The sequence below is a fragment of the Grampus griseus genome, assembly GCF_964374135.1.
Source record: "Grampus griseus genome assembly, chromosome: 2".
Lineage (NCBI taxonomy): Eukaryota > Metazoa > Chordata > Mammalia > Artiodactyla > Delphinidae > Grampus > Grampus griseus.
Window position 1 is genome coordinate 55,462,006 of NC_139018.1, and position 22,969 is coordinate 55,484,974.

Below are 22,969 nucleotides of genomic sequence, written 5' to 3' on the forward strand. Positions count from 1 at the left end.
GAAATTTCCATTTATTCATGCCAGCTGTAATGTATTTCAGCATACTTTTATGGTTTTTCCACAGAATATTTATATTTACACTTTTTAGATTTAAGTACTTTTTTTTTTTTTTATGGTATGCGGGCCTCTCACTGTTGTGGCCTCTCCCGTTGCAGAGCACAGGCTCCGGACGCGCAGGCTCAGCGGCCATGGCTCACGGGCCCAGCCGCTCCGCGGCATGTGGGATCCTCCCAGACCGGGGCACAAACCCGTGTCCCCTGCGTCGGCAGGTGGACTCTCAACCACTGCGCCACCAGGGAAGCCCAGATTTAAGTAGTTTTAAATTTGATTATATATGTTGATATGTGTAGAGAGAAATACTTTGATTATATTAAAAATCTTTTATTTTTATTGTGAAAAATGCCATACAACCGAAATTATGAAAGTATAAGTCTCTTAAAGAATAATTTGAAATGAAGTATTCCTACTGTAGCCACCACAATAAGAAAGAGAATGTGGCCTGTCCCTTAAAAAACTCCCTTTGTTTCCCTTCCTGATCATAGGCTTTCTCTCCCTCCAGAGGTAATCACTATTCTGAACTATGTGATAATTATTCTCTTGCTTTTCCTTATAGTTCATTATCTATGTAAGTATCTCTAAACTACGTAAAATAATTTGGAAATTACATAAAGGGTCATACTACATGTATAATTCTTTGACTTTCTTCTTTCACTATAAGTTACGCTATTGAGATTTATCCATGTCAAACCAGATTATTCTATTGCAGGAAAATACCATAATTTATATGACAGTTCTACTGTTAAGAGACATTTGGACTGTTTCCAGTTTTTGACTATTGTTAACAATTGTGTTATATACATTCCTGTGAATGCTTCATGATTTAGCCATGTACTGAGTATCTCTGGATCCAAGGACTAGAATACTGTGTTGCAAGATATGTAAAGAATTACTGTACCAGATAATACCAAACCATTTTTTTAAAATAGATCATTACTGGAGTATAATTGCTTCACAATACTGTGCATATCCCCTCCCTCTTGAGCCTCCCTCTCACCCTCCCCATCCCACCCCTCTAGTTCATCACAAAGCACTGAGCCGATCTCCCTGTGCTATGCTGCTGCTTCCCACTAGCTAACTATTTTACATTCGGTAGTGTATATATGTTGATGCTATTCTCACTTCGCCCCAGCTTCCCCCTCCCATCCCATGTCCTCAAGTCCATTCTCTATGTCTACATCTTTATTCCTGCCCTGCAACTAGGTTCATCAGTACCATTTTTTTTTTTTTTTTAGATTCCATATATATGCATTAGCATATGGTATTTGTTTTTCTCTTTCTGGCTTACTTCACTCTGTATGACAGACTCTAGGTCCATCCACCTCACTACAAATAACTCAATTTCATTTCTTTTTATGGCTGAGTAATATTCCATTGTACATATGTGCCACATCTTCTTTATCCATTCATCTGTCAGTGGACATTTAGGTTGCTTCCATGTCCTGGCTATTGTAAATAGTGCTGCAATGAATATTGTGGTATATGTCTCTTCTTGAATTACGTTTTTTTCAGAGTATATGCCCAGTAGTGGGATTGCTGGGTCATATGGTAGTTCTATTTTTAGTTTTTTAAGGAGCCTCCATACTGTTTTCCATAGTGACTGTATCAATTTACATTCCCACCAACAGTGCAGGAGGGTTCCCTTTTCACTACACCCTTTCCAGCATTTATTGTTTCTAGATTTTTTTTTTTTTGCGCTATGCAGGCCTCTCACTGTTGTGGGCTCTACCGTTGCAGAGCACAGGCTCCGGACGCGCAGGCTCAGCGGCCATGGCCCACGGACCCAGCTGCTCCGTGGCATGTGGGATCTTCCTGGACCAGGGCACGAACCCGCGTCCCCTGCATTGGCAGGCGGACTCTCAACCACTGCGCCACCAGGGAAGCCCTGTTTCTAGATTTTTTGATAATGGCCATTCTGACCGGCGTGAGGTGATACCTCATTGTAGTTTTGATTTACATTTCTCTAATAATTAGTGATGTTGAGCATCTTTTATGTGCCTCTTGGCCATCTGTATGTCTTCTCTGGAGAAATGCCTATTTAGGTCTTCACCCCAATTTTTAATTGGATTGTTTGTTTTTTTGATATTGAACTCCATGAGCTGTTTGTATATTTTGTAGATTAATCCTTTGTCTGTTGTTTCATTTGCAAATATTTTCTCCCATTCTGAGGGTTGTCTTTTCAACAAGGAAAATTTTTTTTTGTCTTAATCAAAGTGAGGAAATAAATTAGGGACATAGTTAATTGGCTTCTTCCATTTTGAATCTTGGGGAATCTTTCTCTTCTTTCATAAGCTGCAGACATTCTGCTCTCTTTCTGTATCTCTCCGTCTCTGTTTTTGTCTCTATCCCTCTCTCCTAAGTCCCATTTTCCAGCTTATTTTGTTTCTTACGTTTTCTCCTTCTATCCCTTCTCCTCTCTCTTCTTTCTCCTTTTTCCTTCCTTGATTTCTTTCCTTTCCTCCTCATCTTTTCCCCTCTTCCATTATTCACACATTCAACCCTTCTTTGTGGTATTCAGATTTATGTTTTTAATATCATTTCATGAGCGTGCCATTATTCCTTAATTTTTGCCTCAGGATTTTTTTCATTATCTCCAGTTTGCTGTCCTGCTTTTTGTCCCTCATCCTTTAGTCAGTGCTGGCATTTGCTTAATGGGCAAAGGACTTGAGTAGACATTTCTTCAAAGAAGACATACAAATGGCCACCAGATATACAAAAAATGCTCAATATCACTAAGCATCAGGGAAATACAAATGAAAATCACAATGAGATATCACCTCACACCTGTTAGGATGGCTTTTATCAAAAACCAAAATAATGAAAGATAACAAGTGTTCGTGAAGATATGGAGAAATTGGAATCCTTGTATATTATTGGTATGAATGCCAAATGGTGTAGACACTATTGAAAGCAGTATGAAAATTCCTCAAAAATTTAAAACTAGAACTATCATATGATCCACTTCTCGGTATATATCCAAAATAATTAAAATCAGATTTTGAAGACATATCTGCACTTCCATGTTCATTGCAGCATTATTCACAATAGTGGAGAGGTGGAAACAACCTAAATGTCTATTGATAGATGAATAGATAAAGAAAATGTAGTAAGTACATACAATGGAATATTATACAACTTTAAAATAGAAGGAAATCCTGCCATGTGCAACAACATGGATGAACCTGTAGCGTATTATGCTAAGAGTAATAAGTCAGTCACAGAAGGACAAATACTATGTGATTCCACCTATATGAGGTATCTAAAATAGTCACACTCATAGAAACAGAGAGTAGAATAATGGTTGCCAGAGGCTGGGGCAAATTGCTGTTTAATGGGAGCGCAGTTTCATGTATGCAAGATGAATAAGTTTTAGAGATCTTCTGTACTACATTACATCTATAGTTAACAAAACTGTATTGTACACTTAATGATGTATTAATAGGATAGATCTCATGTTAGGTATTCTTACCACAACAAAACAAAACAAAACAACACAAAGGAACAGGAGGAAATTTTGGGAAGTGAAAGATATATTTACTACCTTGATTGACATGGATATATACATGTCAATACTCATCAAATTATACTTATATGTACATTTTTTGTGTATATACACATGTATGTATATTTATGCAATGCCTTGTATATCACTTATACTTCAATAAAGCTGTTAAAAAACTAGCATGGGTAGTTTTATCTTGGGTCCTATTCCATTTATCCAAATTATTTCCTTAGTACTTAGGAGGGACATCTGGATAGTAAATATTTATATTAAACTAATGTCCATCAAGAGGTCTGAGGGAAGAAACTGAGATTCTGGGCAGTCCCAGATTTGGAACTTGATCCCTGCTCAGTTTTTCTTTGTATTCCCTGATACCCTGGTAACCCGTATTCTTTAGCCACAGTTCTTCTCATTCATATCTCTACTCCAGGTACGTAGTGTGCTTCTATTCAATGCTTATTTACAGCTCTGTCCTCTCCAGTTCTGGAGGTGTATGCTCTGTCACACCTCTTGAAAGTTCTCTCTTACTTCTGAGTGAAATGAAAAGAAGAGCACTGCCTTTGGGTTTTTGTTTGGGAAGGTCACTTGAATTTTCCTATTAGCAGAGCCTTCTCTGCCTTTTTTAGTTCTTAGTAAGAAAAATAACTATAGGTACACTGGGCCCATCTTTCTCAGGGCCTAATAAAGTTCCAGAATTCAACTCTACTTTATCATCCACAATAGAGTAATTTCCTACCCCACTTATTTGTGGATCCCCATTCTTTTAAAGAAACAGTGCTAGAGCAAACCACTCAGAGTGGTTTCAAGTTTCCATCTCTTTATCTGGTTCATGAAAAAGTGTATTAAATGTGAATGACTGTCATTCTTTCCTTGGCTTGCTGTAGTTTCTAGATTTCACTTCCCTAAATAAGGGAGTATATAATAGAGATGGCCAGAATTCCTTCTACCTAGATTTCCAGTGAATCTTTGGATTGTCTTCGATTTATAACTGTGTATTCTATACCTGGACGAAGTCTCTCAATATTTGTGATATGAGGTAATAACATTACCTAGGGTTCAGCTTTGGGTTTCCATATTCTTTTTCCACCTGTTCATTCTCTTCTCTGTTCACTCAGGGTTGATTTTAGAGGCCTAAAACATGTTTAGAGGCCTAAAACATGTTTAGAGGTCTAAAACATGATTTTAGACTTATTAGAGGCATGCATTTAAAACTGCTGCCTTTACCAGAATTCCTGTCAATATACTTTAAAAAAAATCACTATTATTTTTTGGAACAACTAAATGTTATTTATAAATAATTAAAAATTCCAGAAACAAGGAAAACATTGAGGCCATTCATAAATTTATCCTATTATTTATCCTTTATTTCTAACATTTCTAGCTAAGTCACTCTTTATGCGTTGATTACAATCACTATGAATATGTTCACTGAAATTGGTTCCCTGATGTGAAATTCAGTATAATTCTACTGATGGTTCTACCTGTGGTAAGAACAGAAGATAATGTATTCATTTTCCAATTGTTAGTGCCTGTTTCAGATTTTCCTATGGTAAACATTATTCGTTTTCAGCGTGCCCTTTCCCCCACATCCAGAAAAGGGCCAGCTCAACTCTGATGGCTACTTTCCACATTTTTCTGTGTACTTCCTTAGCATATTCAGAGAAAAATCAAAGTCACTATCTCAAATATCCTTTTATTCAGCAGTAAAGTTACTCTCTAAAACTCAGGTATATGCTCAGAGAACAATCTATAACTTCGGTAAGCCATCTGGGATCCATCTAAAACATTCTATAGCAGAAAGTAAGGTATAAATATTACTGTTGTTCTGTAGTGTCGATTGTGGATTTGTAAACGTAAGAGAAAATTCAGATCTGTATGAGGGTATTGACTATAACTGTGGATCCTTATGTAAGGAAGGGAAAATTCCATTGATTTACTTGTATAATAAAAGTTGGGAAGTATAAGAATTATATTTTCAAATCTCCAACATGATTCAATTTTATATGTCCTTTCATGACATTATGATGCTACTGTAAGCTTAATGTATGTGTTTCTAGTCTCCACAGGATAGTTTCATACACATATTTTATTTCTTTAAAATCATTCAATTGCACTGAAAGTAGTGCACAGTATTTTCTGAAATGACTATTATATGTGTGTACATAAGGCTTAGCTATATGGTAATAAACTAAATTTTAAAATCTTTATACATAATTTTTTTAATTGTAGAAGAGGTAGGAAAGATGTAAAAAGATGCTATTTAGCTAAAAAAATTTCGAAACCCAATCATTCAGCAATTTGATGTATTTACTTTCATATACTTTTGCATTTATACATTTAAGCTGTATTACATTATTTGCAATATTTTTTGACCTACTTACTTAGCTTTATAATATATTATAAAAATTCTGTATATATATTATATGTATATATGTATACTATAATTGCTGCAAGTTCAAATATTTGATTATAGTATTATTTACCTAATAATCAGCCATTGTTAAACACATTTTTTCCCCTTTTTCTTATCACAATCTACACAGTGGTTAAATTCAGCATTATAGTTATTTTACATCTGTTGAGTGCCTACTACTTCTAGGGCATTAGATGAGGTATCACAGGTAATGATCAGATATTATTTTGGCCCTCAAATCACTTATAATCTAGTGGGGAAGCAGCCTTCAATCAAATGATCACCCAAACAAATGTTAATTGGTGAATATCTCAAGTGTTTATAAAGAAAAAAATACCCAGGGCTTTAGGATCTCATAATTAGGGCATTTAACTAGGGAGGTTAGGGAAAGGTTGTCAAGGATGAACTAAAATATGGAGGGGTCAGTTAGGTGAGTAAGGAATGGTAAACGCCCAGACTCTGTGGGAAGTAAGTGTGTGGGAGATAGAAAGACCTGAGAAGGTCAGTGTGGAAGTAGTAGTGAGAGCAAAGAGGGTTTTATGTGACCAGGTTGGAGGGAGATTGGAAGGGCAATAACTGCAGGGCCTTGTTGCCTACATTAATAGTTTTAATTTTTTCTAAAGCTAATGGTGTAGAAGGATATGAAATGGCCAGACTCCTATTATGAAAAAGATTGTGCTCCTTCAACATGGATGCATGTTTCACCAGTTGTGTGGTTAATGCTGAGGTACAAGAGAACACTGAAGTAACTAGGCATTAGTGGTAAAAATGGGAGAAAAATGAGAGATTTAAAATATACTTGGGGGATAAAATCTTTACTATTTAGCTCAGGGGATGTCAAGGATGATTATAAAATATTTACACAACTGAATGGATGATGGCACCCCAGTAGTTCAACATGAGTAAACAGTAATTATATAAGAGAGGAGGGAGAAGTCAAACAGTATCATACATTTGTCTCTGGGTATCATTCGTTCAAAAGAATAGTGTTGGGAGACAATTACCCATAGGTCTCTCACATTTCTTCATGTTTGTCAAATGAGACACTGGCTACGCTTTTTTCAGTCTATCTTTTCAAGGATATTTGTACAGTAAAGAGCTTTGAAAAACATGTTTAGCTCTGAAGCAAAGTACAGGTTTTTTTTACAGCTTTGTAAAATAGTGATAGTGTCCCCTTCCAGGGAAAGGGCAAGCCTACATACTGACCACTATAAAATATTCAAGTTCCTGAAGCTCAGGGATCCTTTCCTGTAATGCAATCCATAATGTGTGCAGGTGTCATTTGGCCTCTTTATGTCACATTGTGGGAGCTGGGATACAGGGAAATAGCATAAGAATGTTGACATTCTGTCTACTATTATTGCTGTGATAATAAATCATTCTTCATCTCTGATTCCAGAGTGTTCCCTCAGCATCAGTAAACCTGTGACAGGCTAACTTGTATGGTAAAATATCAGACCCTTCACAGTCCATGACATTAGGTTCCATTTGACACATAAAAGCAAAGAGCTATATATTAATTTCAACTATAGTACAATTGCTTACCATTAAAAACAAATCAACTCTTCTTTTAGATTTGAGAATTTTAAACTATACGTTTTGGTTCTTTCCTTCAGGCATTGATATGCTTATTAATGTAAATGTTCTTCAAATCTGTCTTCACATCATCCTATTCTAAGTTGTTCATAGCACAGACTATTCTTTTTTTTTTTTTTTTTTTTTTTGTGCTACGCGGGCCTCTCACTGTTGTGGCCTCTCCCGTTGCGGAGCACAGGCTCCGGACGCGCAGGCTCAGCGGCCATGGCTCACGGGCCCAGCCGCTCCGCGGCATGTGGGATCTTCCCGGACCGGGGCACGAACCCGTGTCTCCTGCATCGGCAGGCGGACTCTCAACCACTGCGCCACCAGGGAAGCCCCACAGACTATTCTTAATATTTATAATCTTAACATTTTTTGATAAATTTAAAACACACATGTATGTGTACATATATATAATTATAATAATTATTATTTAGAAACATTTTCCAGTTGATTGTTCTCTTTGGGAAATGTACGTCATAAACTTTTTCTATTTCCCTTTTGTTCATTGTTATACCATTATAATATTCATATCCACATCTGCATATTTTGGAGGCATATATATTATGAAACAAAATCTTACTTTCTTGTTTTTCTTTGTTAGTCTCAACCAATGAGAAGATGCACCAAGCAGTCAGATTTAGAGGCATAAGTGCTGGTTCCTAATTTTTATTCTAATATGACTGATTATCAATAAAATATGTATGGTATCTTTGATTAGATTTTAAAATTATAAAATTCAATATTCTGAACTTTAAAACTAGTCTTCCTTTTGATCTCGACCAGGTGTTTTAAATATTGTGTGCTATATTTTAAAAGTTCAGAAATGTTATTTTGGAAGTTGCTTCCTGGTTGATCTGTGCCAGGCCCTTGTTAATAGGATTTTCATTTTACTGCTTTAAAAAGCTAGTCTTAAGCTTAGCAAATATACTTATTTTTCCATCACAAATTATAGTGGCATCTTATGTTGCCAACCAGAAAGGTGATCTGGTTCATGTTATTTGCTAGAATTATCAGTATTCTTTTTAGTTCATTGCTTTGAATATTTTTCAGTCTTATATTTACAATGTTTAACAGTATTCCAATCTAATCAATCAAAACATGCAATTTTATTAATGGTGTTTTGTTTAGGAAAACCATTAATATATTGAAAAATATATTTTTCAGAATATATTATTTTCAGAATATATATATTTTCAGGATCTGTCAGTACAAAGATTTTTCTAATCATTTTAATCAAACCAGAATTTTTAAGTAAAGATAGATTTTTTTCATCTTAATTTACAGAGAGGTTTATTCTAGTTACCTTTCAGGTACTCCAAATGCTGCATGGAGAAATGTTTAAAAGTCTTTTTTTTAGTACAGAAGGAACTCAATTCTGGTTTTCCCTTATCTTTGTGAGAGGAAAGAATAACATTTAATCTTTCTGTTTTTATTTCTTTGTTGTTACTGAACTTTAGTGAATGACTAGAGCTTTCATGAATTTGTAGTAGGAATAAGAAAGAAGGTTTACATACAAAATTTATTGCAATGTATTGTTTTTTCTTGCATGAGAAGTGATGTGAGAATACCAAGTGATATAACTATAATTCAAAATTTATTCTCTCAAAAGTGTAAAAGAGATATTTGGAAATACAATTTATGATGAGTGAAAATGCGTTACTTATGTCCTTAGAAACATATATGAATGAACACCGGTCTTAAACCGGCAAACTTACTTTTAAGCATCAACTTATATATTAGGTTACTTGATGACTCCATCAAAAATAATAAAAGATTCAGACTGCGTCTACACTCATGACTTTCTTCAGACATATTGCTAACTCTCTATCCCATCTGTTGGCACATTGGAAAATTAATTTTCATCTCCTCTAATCATTTGAATAGAGATAGAAAAAAAAAGGTCTAAGTATTTTTTTCAGTGGAGCAAAGACACTGAGGAGAAAAATAGAACACAACATTAATTTGGACCAGGACAAGTGGTAAAAGAGAATGGCATTTCAGGCACCTGCGTTCACAAGTTTTTCTGGTTTTAAAATACGTTCATATACTTCAATGTGGGAGGCAGATGGGAACATTCTGGTAGTGTTTTAGGTGTGGTGTGAAAGAGACTGCGCCTTAACCCCAGCATCTATCTTTTGTAAGAGAAAACTGGGCAATATGACCAGCTAGAAGAAAGTATTTCTAGTTTTCTTTGCTGGTAGGTATGTGCATATCTCTGACTTCTCACCTACATGATGAAAGGTTTAACGTTAGGTGGGACTTCAGGGAAGCCTCCATAAATGGAAGGGGCTCAAACCCATTTTTCCTCTTACTTCCTCCTATTGCCTGCCAGAAGCAAGGGTGTAATCACTAGAGATTTAGTAGATATCTTTTACAACGAGGTGACTTTGAAGATAGAAGCTAGGCTCTTAAGGATAGAACTGTGGAAAAGTAGGAGGCTGCATCCCCGATGACCCTGTAAAACTGTATTTAAGCTCTAAATGGCTCTTTTACTGGTGGGAGAATTACCTTTCATCTTTTTTAAGCCACTGACTCTTAACTTGGCTGCAAATTGGAAATACTTGGAGAGTTTTAAATACTTGAGATGTCTGGATTCTATTCCAAGAGATACTGATTTAATTTATGTAGGATGCAGCCTGGGTACTGGGAATTTTCAAAGCTCCCCAAATGATTCTAACATGCAGCAAAGATTGATAACTATGAGTTTAAAATAGTTCTTTTTTTTCTTTGTGTGATAGACTAGGCATTCTGTTTCAGCTGAAGACAATTACTAACTGATGCATCTGTGGTACACAGTTGGATTTAGGTATTATTCTTTTGGTTTACCATAATCTATTTGGTAAGTTTGAATGAACCCACAGGGTGCAAAATACTATGTCAAATTTGCTAAAGCTAAGTTAGTTTCTGTCTACTACTACAGTTAGGAATCTTTGCATAGTTTAGCCTAAGTTACTTATAAAAACAAAAATAACTATAAATGTATTTAAAGATTTATGAATATTGTATTAATATATCTGGCAAAATATTTCTATGGTAAAAGTGGGTAGCAAATAAAATCAAAGTATTTTTGGTGTTTGTTATAAGAAACATTATTGGTAATAAATAATAGGGAGTTTAAATTTAATAATTTGATTATTTTAACTGAATTTAAATAATGGGGAATTTAAATAAGAATTATGATCTTTTGAAAATATTAGCATTTTGAAAAATCATTAGGACAGAAACTCTCATAATAAAACCAAGTGCTTGTATTTTATCTTAATACTAGAACACTGCTTCATCATTGCCCCAATTTCCTTTTTCTGTAAAATTTTCATTTTGTTTTTGAAATTGTTAAGAATATGAGAGGATAGACTAGGTTCTCTGGATGAGACAGAGTCAAACAACTTTATAAAAGCTGAGTATGGACTAGTGGGCCATTTCAGAATCCTGAAAACTCCAGACAGGAGAGAGCCTAAATCTATTTCCTTGTTAGCTTTTTCCTACTGATCTCTGCCAGACACTCAAAAGAGACTGACAACAAAACAAGGAGACATGGAAAGGCACAAGTGAGCAAGACCTGCCAATGTTCAAGGTTTGAGCAGCAGTAGTCAGAGAAGCTCATCCACCTATTCCCCTCTGGACCCTGTATGAACACAAAGAGGTGATTGACCACCTTTGGGGGACATGCCCCAAACCCACCTGTACCCCAGATGCTTCTCTGAAGTGAAACAAATGTAATCTGTCATTGGCAGGAGGGTGATGGTGGTGGCAAACAACTTGCTGGTGGCCTAGACCAGACTTTGACACAAGGCAAAAGCCTTGCACCAAAGAATAAGCAAGAGAAATCTACTGGCTGGGGAGGAGCAGTAATGTTGCATAGGCAGGCCAGGCCTACTTAAAGCTTATGGTGAGCAGGTATACTGAGAAAAATTTTTTGGAGCTACAGGCCTCCCACAAAACAAAAGGTAGTAGCAGTCCACTGAGGAGGAATGAAGCCTAAATTAATTCTTGCAACAATGAAACACAAACTCCACTCAATTCCTGACTAAAATGACTCACCTGCCATCCTCTCCACCTGTCTCCCAGGATTCATCTCACAAATGTAGTGTTTCTATACATAATATTATTTACATCAGACTCTACTGTTATTTTATGACCAATGTTTGGTGCCTAATGAAAAATGATGAGAAACAATAAATTATTATCCAGAGAAAAATGCAGACCTGGAGCTGGCCTAGAATGAGATCCAGAAATGGCCCAGAATTTTTTTAAAAAATTAATAAATTTAGTTATTTACTTGACTTTCTAATAAGAAAGTCTCAAGTTTTTTATTTATAATGATTATATTTACAGGATTGTAATAGGTACTGAGATGTAAACGCAGAGTCCCATTGGCCCTAGGGAAATTGGGAAATTACTTGGTGTGAAACTTTTGTGCATTAAACAGTGATTAAGTGAAAGTTAGCACAGAGAATGCAGAGACCTACCTTCTCCACTTACCTCCTCAAGTTCCTTTCCTAATTTGGCTCAACAACTACATCCTCCAGGCAGAAAATCAGAAGATGCCACTCTTTTGTTTTCTGCATACTTCTTCCTTTAAGAGTATCCTATTATTTCATGCATGCTTGATCTCTTTTTTCCTCTATGATTATATCAGTTTTAAATATATATATATAATCGTATATAATATTATATAACATATGTATATAACATATGTACATATAAAGTTTTCATTGATTCCTTTTATTGTCTTTGTTTTTCTATTTTCCTTTTTCCCCTTTGCTCTGATTTCTAATTTCCATGATAACATCATGTGGAATAATTTGATTTTCTATTTATTTTTAACGATTAAGCAATACTGGCTGTTTAAAAAGAAATCTGAGACTTTTCAGCTGATGAGCTATTTTCATTGGGGGACATGATGCCAGTTATTTCTCCACTTTGGGGGGGTATTATTTTATTTTAAGTGAGTTTTATGCAAGTACCTTGAATGTGTGTGTGAGTGGGTGTATATCAAGTTGGAGAATCCCCAATCTTAGAGAACCTGCCTTAAAATAGGAGGTTTAACTCATTCTCATTTTTAATGGTTATTATGCTTTTGGATTTATTTCTGCAATCTCATTTTATGTTTTTCAATTGATTATTTTTTCTTTTTCTTTTGTTAGTATTTCCTTCCTACTATTGGACTGTTTGAGATATTTTATTTATTTTTTTTCCCTCTAGCTGTATGCAGTTGCACATTCTATTACTGTGTTTATGTAGGTTACACTTAAAATTTTAAAAGACATATTTTAGCTTTTATATTTCTATCATTGTTCAGAGTTATTTTATATTTATATCCTGCTGTTAAATAATACAAAATCCTTCTTGCATTCTGCATCTTTCCCTTTAAAATTATCTCTGATTTTTCTTCCAGAGTTTTGTATATTTTTATGTTATAAATCAATAATTATGTTGAACCTAACTTCAATTGATGTATTTCTCAATGTTGTTTCTTATATTCTATATTTCTATTTTGATTTATCTTTTTAAAATTTTCTAATTTATTTGACTATGTATACTATACTGAAGATAGTAACATGTCTGAGGATATCACTTCCTAAATTTCTAATTTTTTCCTTATATTTGAATGCTAATGGGGGCAGAAACTATAAGTAAATAAGTATAGTAACTTGTTCATCAACCCAAGGTCCCATTCCGCATATCTCCCTTTTCAGATATCCTTTCTCAGAGAAATCAGACCTTTAGCTTGTCAGCAAATCATGAATCATGGTATCAGCAACTCCTAATTTTTTTCCCTTCCTTCCTCTCCCTCTACCTTTCCTTCTTCCTTTCTTCCTTCTTCCCAATTATTTTCTTTATGATGGTTTGTGGAGAAGCAGTTACTTTAGGCTCTAGTCTGATTCTCTAGCCTCAAACTGATTCTTAAAATCTTTTCCAGAGAAATCTTTCAATTTTTCAGAACAGTAGTTCTCAATTGTCAGATCATAATACTTACCTGGAACAATAATTAAAATACATATTACAAGGAAGAAACTCCAGAAAAGGAACTTGAAAATGTGAAGTTGTAACAAATACCTGAATATTTTTATGTACTAGAAAGTAGTTTTTAGGATTTTAGCCTGAGAGTAAAAACCACTGTTTCCAGTTATCTAATATATAGGTGGGGGTAGTGAGAGCTTCATTGGACCAGTTACTCTTAAGCAATTGTAATTACTTACACTGAAAATTACTCCAGGAGCCCTTTATAGTTAAGATAGTTGTTGATTGCTAGTTTCAAGTTTATCTGGGCTTTGAAAGGAAGGACTGCTTCTGGTTTTGGAGAAGGGCTGTTCTTTCCTCTGCTTTGAATGCTCCAACTGAGTCAGTGCAACATTTTATGGAAAGAGTGCTGCGAACTGATGAGAAACAAAACCAGTGGTGTCCATGGCAGAGCTAAGAGCAGTGGAAAGTACACTTGAAGTGAAGGTGAAGCTGTCAATTAGGAGAGCTCAGGGATGATCAAATGTCTCTATTCTCAAATAGTAGAGAGGAATTTGTCTTAGAAGAGACTAGAGGCTTTGAAAAATTGGATTACTGGTGCAAAATTTATTACCAGTTTATTTCCTAAATAACTAGATACCATATTAGAAAATTTACTCTAGGAATAAAGAAAAAAATAGCAGAGGGAGCATTATTGAATGAGACAACTATCATGCCCCCTCCTCATCTACATCTATAATATCTAGATTAGTAGTCTAAGATTGATTAGTAAAGATAGGTTTCATTACTACTGAGTGAAGAGTAGTAGTACTTTCATTGCCTCTGAGTAGAGAAACAGCTAAAACTAATAACATAATATTGTAAAATTAAGCAATAACAGTCTCTTTATTGATTTCCTGATTTAAGATTGAACACATCATCTTAACCTTGGATATTTCTTTACAATATGCTTGCACTTAAGTATTTGTTAGAAAGTAAAATTAAGCAAATATGTTACACTTCAGAGAGGCTGTATTTCTCTTATGAAACATGTAGGATAAACTAGGACCTAGTCTTTATAAAAATAAACTCTTTATTAAAACAATATCAATGTTACTCAACCTATGTAGGGACCAAAAACAGTTAGTAGCTATTTTAAAATAATTTAAAAATATTTGTTTTAAACACCGTAGGGTAGTTTATTCTGGCTTTAGTTACCTCTCAGTACAGGTAGTTGGTTTCCTTTAATGTCAAATTTGTTTTGAAACTCAGCTTGTAACTTTCAAACAGTCAACAGTTCCAGCTCTAGGCCTGAGCTTAGCTAACCTTGCACATGGCTGGCCACTTCATGTTGGTCAGCTCTTAGCTGATTTGAAACATCCATGTGTCTCTGTGTCTTCACCAAGGTTCTTTTTTTGGTGCCTCTATTCTGTACCAGAGATAAAATAAACTCATGTTCTCAAGTTTTTCTCTTTCTCTATTCTTACTCTCCAGACCTTTCAGATTTTCTTGCTTAATTTAAGACTCTGACTTCCAGCTGAAGTGTATAGAAAAATATTCTTTTCACCATGGAGCACCATTCTTGATAAATGAACATCTTAGTATATTTCTGATTCTGTTTTCATATATCTTCTTAGCAAGGAAGACCTAGCACATATATGCTGCATAATGGAAGCATAAGTCCCTCTCTTCCCACATGACTATCATCTAGCTTGCTCTAATAACTTTCTTCCCTAAAAAGACCTTTCCTATATATGAACTATTTATTCTTATTAACATAATCCCCTAATTTAGGGGCAATGATTTTATCTGACCAATTAAAAAAGATTAGAATTTTAAAGACATCCTTAAAACTTATTGAACATATAGACCTATGTTTTTCTACAAACATGCTTCTCCCACAGTAATAATAACAATCTTTGAAATTTCTTTATGATTAAGTAAAAAGATACAGTCATCATTAAGAATTTTTAAGACATAAAATAGTCTTAATGACTCTACCAAGTCGTTTTGGTTTAGTATAGAGGCATGAGAGGTAGGACCCTCAAATGAAGCAAATTGATTTTGAAACATAAATACCAGATTGTAAGGTCCAACTTAGAATCTTATTAACAGTCTCTCTGGGTGAGACAGTTGGAATACAGGATATTTAGCCACCAGAGCGGTTGTAATTAAAATGAATATAAATATAGTGATACAACATTGTAATTAGCTGGTACATAGCATTTGAATTTTCAAATTGCAAGTGCAAATAAAAACCAAGTCAACACTGCAAATTCTAATTAGTTATCAGACAGGGACATAAGATGAAAGAGTTCAAACCAAAGAATTTTAAATCTCAGCGAATTTAATTATCTTCTTATTTTGATCCTGTACTGGAGGTTACTTTGTGCCATTGTATCTCCTTCCTCCCTTAGTATTTTTCAATTATTCAATGTTCAGTTCTATCCACTTTCATAAGCCTATGCTTATTTCTTAAGTGACTTATAATGTTTCCTCAGAAAATTACATAAATGCTCATATATACTTAGTTAATACTCCAGTTGTGAAAAACCTCAACATTGGAACCCATTTCCATTTATGATTGTGTAGGGAGGTTATATCTAAGTGTAACGATAAAAATACTGTTCAGATAATATGATTTTATAATGATAGTGTCTGCCATAAACATTATGGCACATATGTGTCACAACACTGGCTGTGGAAGAGTCTTCTGGAAATTACTCATCTATTGTTCTCATCTCTTTCTGGGAACATAGGAGACCTTTGCTTACTTGAATTCTTACAGTTAGTTCGATCCATAACCTGTGATTGCAAGTGACATTGTCATACTCTGATTGGGGCATTTAATTTCTAGTATGAGACCCTTTAGTGCTCTCTTCCCTAACCAGAGTGAAAAGAAAGTCACAAATACAGGATAGTGTGGCTACACAATGGTGGCGTCTTGCATCCCCTGTGTGACTGTGGATTAGCCCCCCACCTCTACAACTCACCAACCACAAATTGCACATGTATAGAGAAATAAACATGTGCAATTTGCCTTAACTGATGCCTTAACTGTATTGCCTTAAACTGATGAGAATTGGAGGTTGTTTGTTAACAGAGCATAACCTAGCCTATTCTGATCAATACATTATCTCATTTTTAATTACCTTAATTTAAGCAGCCCAACAAATCTGTGAGACGTTATTCTCCTTTTGCAGATGAAGACACAAACTCCAAAAGCTGACCACTTTCTCAGGGATTTTGAGCCTGTAAGAATAATAAATGAGAGCTAATTCTAAGCCTGGTACTCTTCCTACTATTCCAACTGTATTGTAAAGTCAATTGTAAAACAACTGCAATGTGTTTTCTATCAGAACTGTATTGGTTTGCTGGATTATACAGGGTTACACAAAGAGCAATTGAGGAAAGGCAGGGAACAGAGCTGCAGTGATTTTTAGTATTCAATTTTAGTCTAGCCAAAGAGAACACATCTGCCGTCTTCATTGCTGCTATAGCTGTTAGAAGTGCTCTCCTTAGGTTGATGCTTAGCCTGAGGGGAGAAAACCAGCTGAACGTGCTTGGAAATATTTGTTTTTCTTTTACGTTTAGAAGGTTACATTGGTATATCCTCCATCACAGGGATGGAAACAGAAAGGTAAATGAAAATGATATTGCTTGTTGCTTCATGTTACTCAGATTGGGAGACAGTGTTATTTTTAAGATTCTCTTTTATCACAGAATTTGTGGTCAGACAATGTTCTGATATTTGATCTAGAGAGAGGATCACTGTAAGCATATTTCAAATGATATGTTAATTTCACTGCTATTGGCAGAGTCTAAGAATTAGAGAGTTTTGAAGGCGAAGTTTATCCTGAGTATTTGAGAATAGTGGCTAGCTATGCAGGATCAGGAATCAGCACACTTACAATGCAGGCAACCTTGGAAAAGTTATTTAACTTCTATTCAGATATCTGTTGAACAAGGAACAATAGAGCTTGGTGAGTTTTAATGAGATAATATATGTGAAACACTTAGCAGAATGTCTGGGATAAAGAAAGCAATTAAATAATGTTGGAATTAGAAGTTTTTCCAAGTTTTCAACCAACTGAGATATAGACTTTTGTGTTAGATTGGAAATAAATTTATTATCTTTTTTAATACTGGCATTTGAATTGAAGAACTCAACTTAGACAAGAGGCCACCATTGGTATTTTATTTTTTTTTTTTTTGTTTGTTTTGTTTTATTGCGGTACGCGGGCCTCTCACTGTTGTGGCCTCTCCCGTTGCGGAGCACAGGCTCCGGACGCGCAGGCTCAGCGGCCATGGCTCACCGGCCCAGGCGCTCCACGGCATGTGGGATCTTCCTGGACCGGGGCACAAACCCATGTTCCCTGCATCGGCAGGCGGACTCTCAACCACTGCACCACCAGGGAAGCCCCACCATTGGTATTTTAGTTTAATTGAACCAACTCATTGTATTAGTAAGCTTTTGTTAGGTAATATTGTGGTAACAAATTATTCCAAATATCTGTGGCTTACAAAAGCAAAGATTTATTTCCTGTTTCTGTTATTTGTTGGCTGTAGGTCATCTTAGGCTCTGCTGTATGTCTTCTTTATTCCAGAATCTACAATGAAGATACAGACACGATTTAGGACATATTAGACTGGTAGCACAAAGAAATAAAGAAATGGCTGAGCCATGCAATACCATTGCTTGGAGTTAGCACATGTCACTTCCACAGATATTTCACTGGCCAAAACAAATCATATGACAAACCTGATATCAGTGTGGCAGAGATGTATAATCTATCTCTTAGGAAGAAGCCATCAACATTTTTTTTTAACATCTTTATTGGAGTATAATTGCTTTACAATGGTGTGTTAGTTTCTGCTTTATAACAAAGTGAATCAGTTATACATATACATATGTCCCCATATCTCTTCCCTCTTGCATCTCCCTCCCTCCCACACTCCCTATCCCACCCCTCTAGGTGGTCACGAGCACCGAGCTAATCTCCCTGTGCTATGCGGCTGCTTCCCCCTAGCTAGCTATTTTACGTTTGGTAGTGTATATATGTCCATGACACTCTGTCGCTTTGTCCCAGCTTACCCTTCCCCCTCCCCATATCCTCAGGTCCATTCTTTAGTAGGCCTGTGTCTTTATTCCTGTCTTGCCCCTAGGCATTCTAACCATTTTTTTCTTTATTTTTTTTTAGATTCCATATATATGTGTTAGCATACGGTATTTGTTTTTATCTTTCTGACTTACTTCACTCTGTATGACAGTCTCTAGGTCCATCCACCTCACTACAAATAACTCGGTTTCATTCCTTTTTTATGGCTGAGTAATATTCCGTTGTATATATGTGCCACATCTTCTTTGTCCACTCTTCTGTCAATGGACACTTAGGTTGCTTCCATGTCCTGGCGATTGTAAATAGAGCTGCAATGAACATTTTGGTACATGACTCTTTTGAATTATGGTTTTCTCAGGGTAAATGCCCAGTAGTGGCATTGCTGGGTCGTATGGTAGTTGTATTTTTAGTTTTTTAAGGAACCTCCCTACTGTTCTCCATAGTGGATGTATCAATTTACATTCCCACCAACAGTGCAAGAGTGTTCCCTTTTCTTCACACCCTCTCCAGCATTTATTGTTTGTAGATTTTGTGATGATGGCCATTCTGACCGGTGTGAGATGATATCTCATTGTAGTTTTGATTTGCATTTCTCTAATGATGAATGATGTCGAACATTCTTTCATGTGTTTGTTGGCAATCTGTATATCTTCTTTGGAGAAAGGTCTATTGAGGTCTTCTGCCCATTTTTGGATTGGGTTGTTTGTTTTTCTGATATTGAGCTGCATGAGTTGCTTGTATATTTTGGAGGTTAATCCTTTGTCAGTTGCTTCATTTGCAAATATTTTCTCCCATTCTGAGGTTTGTCTTTTCGTCTTGTCTATGGTTTCCTTTGCTGTGCAAAAGCTTTGAAGTTTCATTAGGTCTCATTTGTTTATTTTTGTTTTTATTTCCATTTCTCTAGGAGGTGGGTCAAAAAGGATCTTGCTGTGATTTATGTCAGTGTTCTGTCTATGTTTTCCTCTAAGAGTTTTATGGTGTCTGGCCTTACATTTAGGTCTTTAATCTATTTTCAGTTTATTTTTGTGTGTGGTGTTAGGGAGTGTTCTAATTTCATTCTTTTACATGTACCTGTCCAGTTTTCCCAGAACCACATATTGAAGAGGCTGTCTTTTCTCCACTGTATATTCTTGCCTCATTTTTCAAAGATAAGGTGACCATATGTGCACAGGTTTATCTCTGGGCTTTCTATCCTGTTCCATTGATCTATATTTCTGTTTTTGTGCCAGTACCCTACTGTCTTGATTACTGTAGCTTTGTAGTATAGTCTGAAGTCCAGGAGCCTGATTCCTCCAGCTCTGTTTTTCTTTCACAAGATTGCTTTGGCTATTCGGGGTGTTTTGTGTTTCCATACAAATTGTGAAATTTTTTGTTCTAGTTCTGTGAAAAATGCCATTGGTAGTTTGATAGGGATTACATTGAATCTGTAGATTGCTTTGGATAGTATAGTCATTTTTACAATGTTAATGTTGATTCTTCCAATCCAAGAACATGGTATATCTCTCCATCTGTTTGTATCATCTTTAATTTCTTTCATCAATGTCTTATAGTTTTCTGCATACAGGTCTTTTGTCTCCTTAGGTAGGTTTATTCCTAGATATTTTATTCTTTTTGTTGCAATGGTAAATGGGAGTGTTTTCTTAATTTCACTTTCAGATTTTTCATCATTAGTGTATAGGGATAGAAGGGATTTCTGTGCATTAATTTTGTATCCTGCAACTTTACCAAATTCATTGGTTACCTCTAGTAGTTTTCTGGTAGCAACTTTAGGATACCCTATGTATAGTATCATGTCATCTGCAAACAGTGACAGCTTTACTTCTTCTTTTCTGATTTGGATTCCTTTTATTTGTTTTTCTTCTCTGATTGCTGTGGCTAAAACTTCCAAAACTATGTTGAATAATAATGGTGAAAGTGAGCAACCTTGTCTTGTTGCTGATCTTAGTGGAAATGGTTTCAGTTTTTCACCATTGAGGACGATGTTTGCTGTGGGTTTGTCATGTATGGCCTCTATTATGTTGAGGAAAGTTACCTCTATGCCTACTTTCTGGAGGGTTTTTATCATAAACGGGTGTTGAATTTTGTTGAAAGCTTTCTCTGCATCTATTGAGATGATCATATGGTTTTTCTCCTTCAATTTGTTAATATGGTGTATCACGTTGATTGATTTGCAAATATTGAATAATCTTTGCATTCATGGGATAAACCCCACTTGATCATGGTGTATGATCCTTTTAATGTGCTGTTGGATTCTGTTTGCTAGTATTTTGTTGAGGATTTTTGCATCTATGTTCATCAGTGATATTGGCCTGTAGTTTTCTTTCTTTGTGACATCTTTGTCTGGTTTTGGTATTAGGCTGGTGGTGGCCTCATAGAATAAGTTTGGGAGTTTCCCTCCCTCTGCTATATTTTGGAAGTTTTTGAGAAGGATAGGTGTTATCTCTTCTCTAAATGTCCATCAATATTTTCAGAATAATATAGTCTCTTTGGGTGTAAATATTTATTACCTTTCCTTCCACAAAGGAAGTATACTCACCTTTTTCCCAAGTGCAACAAAAATCATGGATGGAATCATGTTCAGGGTCTCTGAATGATCATCTTTGTATCAGCTCTAGCTGTGGCTTTGCTGATCTGGAGTACTGTGGACTATAAAGGGAATGTATCTGCCTCCCATAAAATCTGTTTATACAGTGGAATGGGGAAGGGTCACCCCAATAAACACTGCAATTCAGAAAAAGAAGAGTGTGAAGTGTTCAGCTATCACTGCTCCATAGTAATTTTGAAGTTCTTCTGTGTAGGTGTCATAAGGGCACCCCGTACCCAGGACATGTGGAACACACTTGATTAGGCCCCTACTCCCTAAAAGTCTCTTTGTTTTTCAACCTGACTCATAGCTCTTTTGGAGGTACAACTCTCTCAAAAACATTATCAGCTTCTTGTATATTTGATACCATTTAGCTTTTGCCATAGCTACGCACATAGTCCTTTATAACAAACACCTGTTTCTTTAGATTTAATTAAGGGCTACTTGAATCTCCTGTGGGAGAGCCAAACCTTTGGTCTCTTTTCTCAATCATTTTTTCCAACTAAAATTATTTAATAGGCGCTACATTAACCAGTTCTGAGCATTTAAAATGAATTTCATAACTTCTCTTTGACTTGGTCTTGCCACTAAGCTGAGGTTTTGTAGACCTTGTATTTTTCAGTTTTACCTGTTTTATGGTTGGATGAGAAAACCAGTTGCACTTTCCAACTGTGAAGGTCATAGAATTTCTAGATTTTCTAATCTCCTTTTTAATCTGTTGCAAAATAGCCAATTCTTTCCTGAACTCATCTCTTTCTTACAGAGTTTTAAAATACATATCAAATTATCACAGAAACTAATCACACCACCAAATTCTGTTTTCCTACTTTACCTAAAGCCACAGGATCTTTAGGTACAATTATTAATAGAAAGCAGTTTCCCCAGATGTTTGCCACTGCAGAGCATGAGTTTTCACCTTTCTTGACTCTAATAATAGTTGGTCAGATGTCCACTGTCTAGTCCCAGATTCAATGCCACACATTTTAGAATTTTTACTTCAGTGCCCTAATTATAGTTACCACTTGCTGTGTTAGTCACCTTTCTCTAGGGGTAAAGTCCAAAATCTCTTATTAAATCCAACACAATTTAAGTATAAAGTCCTGCCTTTTACAAATTCATATTCTATTCATTTGCTGTCAAATGTATTTCATACAGATGCCTGGGTGGAGATGAAGGTCTATCAGCAGCAGCAGCTTGGGTTGTATTCCTTCATTTGAAATGGATGAAGTTTGTTTGTATTTATAAAGTTAAATCAACCCAACCTCAAGTCTCTCCTCGGACTCAGTTTTCCAAAGAGTTAGTCAAGGGGACACAACAGAGTATCAGTACACTAGCTCTATTTCCATATGAAAATTTGAAAATAAAAAAGACAGTCCATCGACTCATAATACCACCCACATTATGCCAGTACACTTTAGAGCCATATTACTCTGGCCAGTCAAAAATTATAGCAGAGGCTTAGTTATCCAGAGGAAAGAAGTAGGGGAAGGGAGAGGACATAGGGAAAAAGAGAGGCAAGGAAAGGAAGAGATTGTGATTTTATTCTTGCCAAAATGGCTCTCAATCTATGTCATTTTTCTTGAATCTACTACTGAAATCCTATATTAATAGTAATTGGAAGAAATATCCCAATCAAAGGGTACTTATGATTTTATAGTTATGATAAATCATACTTTGGGGAAAACTCCAAGATAGTCTTATGGCCTCCTTTTTTAAAGTGTGGTATTTGAATACACCTGTTTTCTTGCCAAATTTTGAAATATGCAGCA